This window comes from Arvicanthis niloticus, chromosome 11, assembly GCF_011762505.2.
Source record: "Arvicanthis niloticus isolate mArvNil1 chromosome 11, mArvNil1.pat.X, whole genome shotgun sequence".
Lineage (NCBI taxonomy): Eukaryota > Metazoa > Chordata > Mammalia > Rodentia > Muridae > Arvicanthis > Arvicanthis niloticus.
This window is the reverse complement of record NC_047668.1, coordinates 69,176,127-69,180,616: the sequence shown is the minus strand read 5'-3', so window position 1 is coordinate 69,180,616 and position 4,490 is coordinate 69,176,127. Positions and strand designations below refer to the sequence as shown.

Here is a 4,490-nt window from a genome sequence, read left to right as displayed (position 1 = left end):
TGTTTGCTTGTTTTAATAAGCAAGCTTTATATTTTCCACAGCGCTTACATTCGTTTTCAGACTTGGAATGGATTTCTTAAGAGGAACTAAACCTCCGTCCTCCTAAGCTTGAGTCACTGGGCCGAAGGCATGGGAGGGTGTGGCATTGAGCATGAGGATTAGGTGAGCTGAGGGACTCCTGACATCTCTCTAGGCTCGATGCAGAGCTAGGGTGGCTGCTGGCTGAGAGGACAAGAGGCTCCTCTAGTGGTCACCATTCCAAAGTCATAGCAGAGGAAGAGAGAATGGAAATTTCCCAGACATTTGTCCCCAACTGCAAACGCAGGGGGAGGGCAGGGTGCCTTGAACCGGGGTCGGGGTGGGAGCAGCTGCAGGCGGGGTGGGAGGGGGCTAGTGCCAGGGAATGGAGCAGGTCACCCAGGGTCTCACACTCCGAGTCCATTTGGTCCTGGGGAGCCACCCGGAAGCAGTGGGTTGGATCCGGGCTCGGGAGGGGGCAGCGGCGGGAGCTGCGGAGTATTCTCCGCGCTCGCAGGAAGCCGCCGGCATCATAGAGCCCTGGGGACCACTGTTTGCATCCGGGGTCCTGATGCGGTTTAAACAGCGGCCTAAGGACCAGGAAGGGTAGTAGGCGGTCCACTGGATTCCACTGCGGGATGCTGCGAAGTAGTTACAGAGCAGCTCCGGAAACAGTGCAGAGCTTCACAGCGCGCTGTTTTCCGCTTTGCCTGAGACAGGAAGCGAGGAGACTAAAGGGAGCCTAACTCCCTCCTATACAAATATAAAATAACTGTGAAGCTTAGCTCCAAAAAGACTGTGCTCCAGGTGAGGCTCGAACTCACAACCTCGGCATTGCTCTGCATGTACTGCTGTATAAGTACCGCGCGCTAACCGATTGCGCCACTGGAGCTCCGCTGTGGCGGCCTTGCGAAGGCTCTATTAGACTCGGCAAGGCGTCGGTGGAGCATGCGCATCCGCCGCCAGCGGGCGCCGCTCGAACCCCAGCCTCCAGCAACTTCCGACCGGACTCAGGGCTACGAGCCAGACTCGGGGGACCGAAGGATCCGGTAGGACTCTACGAAGACAGGCTCGCTCGGCCGAGCCCGCGGGGGAGGGGCGGCGTCCTCCGCGAGGCTTCGCTCCGGCCGGCCCTCCCCCCGCACGCGCAGACGGGCCTGGCGGGGGCGAACAGAGCGACCGTGCGGCTGCCGTCCGCTCCGGGAAGCGAACCCGCATCCTTGGCCCAGCCTTCCGATGGCGCGAGGGCCAGCAGCCGGACCTGGCCGGGCTTCTCCTCCTGAGGGGCCTCGACGTCCAAGCTGCAGGTGTTGAATATTCCGTTCAAAGCTCGGAATATTTTTTTTTTTCTTGAAACCAGAAAATCGGAACACTGGGCCGATGCCCGAATTATGACTTCTGGGCCATACGCACTTTGTGAGTCCCTTTCCTCGTTAGAGGACGTAAAAAGCACGGTACTTTATGAAAATATGAGGAGACTGGCGAGATGGCTCAGAGGTTAGGGGAAAGCCGGTTCGATTTGGCTCACAATCCTCCTTAACTCCAGTCTAGGGGGATCTGCGGCATGCACAGACACATCTACATAATTTAAAAAATAAATCTTTAAAAAGGAAAAAAAAATAATAGGAAGGCTGCTTGGAAAGGAGACCAATGGAGGAAGGGGTGGTAAAGGAGAATTTTGTTCCCCCAGTCCCCGTTGCGTATCTGCTGTTTTGTTAGCTCGGCAGATCTTGGAGGATCAGCCAGTGCGTGTACATATGTATACGCTAGTGGGGATCCCAGTGTTTACAGAGAAAGGTGGTACCTCATAAAGGGAACATAAATAGTTTAGGTCCCAAAGAGCCTAAAGTTCTCGGGGAGGAAACTGGACGGGGTGATATTGAGGCAGGAGCCCGAGAGAGGGCGCCAGGACCACAGGAGAAAACTTCCCGAGACCCGCAGAGACCGGTTACCCTTTTCAGACTGCCTCCAGAGAGCCAGGGAACTAGGAATCTCACCCAAGGCTCTCACTGGGCTTTATTCGTCTTAAGGGGGCTCAAGTCACTTGAGTTTCCTTATCTCTAAATCCAGGAATCTTGACTGGAGAATATTTCCCCACATAACCCCTCCCAACACACTGAAGTTAACTTTCTAAGACCATGTAACCAAGGCCGGCCACAGACTCAAGATCCTCCTGCCTCTGTCTTCAGAGTGCAGGTTCTACAGGCCAAGCCACCTACCCCACTGCCTCGAAATAATCTGAATTATTATATGTTACATAATAAAGCAGTGGTTAAACCTTGTAATGCCTATAATGCAAAAAGAGTCTCACTCTTTTCCATATACCAAATAAAATGTTTACTTATGTAAGGCAAGGAGAAAGCATGCTGGGTTAACAGATAAGTTTTAAAATAACATGTCATCTTGGCATAGGGATGAATGTACTGTATATTAAAATGTACGAAATGTAATGACTCACTGTGGCAACAGAAATAGACAAAAACTGTTTCTTAAATGAATGTTTGGAATGTAATGCCTTTTGCACTGAAAAAAAAGTTGTTGTTTTTTTTTAACTCCCATGTTTTTGTGTTTAAATGGTGAGATAAGCTGGAAGGGTTTCAATAGCCGTGTGTGTGTGTGTGTGTGTGTGTGTGTGTGTGTGCTATCCTGCAAATTACAAGGAGGGGCTTTTATTTATTCCTGTCTTTATTCCTGACAGTGAAAGTCCAAATAGCATGTACTGGCCACTGTAATTTCTCTTCCTGGCTTTGGCCTCTGCTACACAAGAGGCATTGTGACGAGCCACACAAACATTTTGATTAATGGGATGCAATCTGTGAGTCTGGTGAATGAAGATCATCTTGATTTGAATTTATGGAATTACCATTTTATGGTCTTCATTTGCTTTATTTCATCAAATTTTTTATATGTCTTATTTTTAGCCAGTGTCTCATTAGGGTTATGTACTAAGTATAAATGTTGCTGTACAGAAGCCAGATCCTGCACAAGGAGCCCCAAAGCAGCCATCATGGACAGACAGCTGGTGTCGGAGACTTGCTGTGGGTCCCAATCACACCCACCAAGGGCTTCCTGAATGATTCAGTCTTAACTGGAAGGTCTTCAAAATTATTTTCGGGTTTTTGTTTTTGTTAGCTAGTTGGTTGCTCTCTTGAGACAAGGTCTCAAGGTGCCCAGGCTGGCCTCAAACTCACTATGTAGCAGAGGCTAGTCTTGAATTCCTGATCCTCCTGCCTCTGCTTCCCACGTGCTGGTATTACAGGCAGACAGGCACAGCACCTGTTTTTGAAGCATCCTTTAAATGTCATTTTTCTTTGGAGCTGGAAGGTTGGCTCAGAGGTTAAGAGGATTTGCTCTCTCCAGAAAACCCAAGTTCAGTTCCCAGCACCTACGCCAGGCAGCTCACAACCTCCTGTAACTCCAGCTGCAGAGGAGCTGACGCTGTCTTCTGACATCCATGTATACTCACACACATGTGGCATGTACACACAGAGACACATACGGTCACATAGATGAAAAATAAATTTAAAAAAATAGAATGAACCACTTAAAATAAATACTACATTTCTTCAAAGAGAATCACAAGATGCTATAGCCACCTGTGACAGGGCAAGCCATCTTGAAGCCTTTCCAATGTGCTGTGTTTGTCTGTGCCTAAGTGCCCTCCTACCCACGTGGTTCCTGAGCTCCAACAGTGCCGGTGAGCAAACGACCGATCCTTTATCTTCTTGAGACAGATGGAGAGACCAAGGCCCACGTTGAGGGACGTTTCATGCAGGGATGAGCAGATTCTAGAATGGAGGAAATGTGAATTGAAGGAGCCTGGAGCCCTTCTCTCTCTTTTGAAACCAAAATGAAGAATTGCTGAGAGCTAGTCAGATGGTAACAAATTCAAAAGGCTAGTAACATTCAGTGTTGACAGAAGTATGAAAAAAATAGATGCTTCTGGTTTTTTTTTTAATTATATATATGTGTGTGTGTGTGTGTGTGTGTGTGTGTGTGTGTGTGTGTGTGTGTATAAAATAGGTGTGTGGCCTGCAGAGGCCAGAGTGGGCATCAGATTCTCTGGAGTTGGAGTTAGAGATGGGCGTGAGCCCGCTGGTGGTTGTGGGTACTGAGAATCAAACTCAGTTCTTTGGAAGAACAGCCCTTGAGCCATCTTTTCAGCTCCTCTAGCCAGGTTTTAAATGCACACAGCCATTGACCCAACAGATTCATAGCTGGTGCTGTCCGGTAGATACAAAATACTTGTGAACAAATAGAATTGTCCACTCTAAACTATGCTGTATTGTAAAATCTATTGCTATTTCATACATCGTTAATAGGGAAATCGCACCTTTTTAACATAGTACTATGACACTGTACCTTCATGTTCCTTGGAATTTGTATCTTTACTTATTAAAGTAGTTCTTTTAGGTTAATGAACAGTTTGCAGTAATGAATCTCTTTTGATGTTCCTACTTTCTCTCTTTTCT

The 4,490-nt window shown here is 48.1% G+C and overlaps 1 non-coding gene across 1 annotated transcript; it reads right to left on the bottom strand.

Annotated features, from left to right (window-relative positions):
• Positions 1–817: 817 nt before the first annotated feature.
• Trnai-uau (transfer RNA isoleucine (anticodon UAU)) lies at positions 818–910 on the bottom strand. Its single transcript is given in 2 exon segments — positions 818–853; positions 873–910. It is a non-coding gene; the product is annotated as a tRNA-Ile (tRNA).
• Positions 911–4,490: the final 3,580 nt, after the last annotated feature.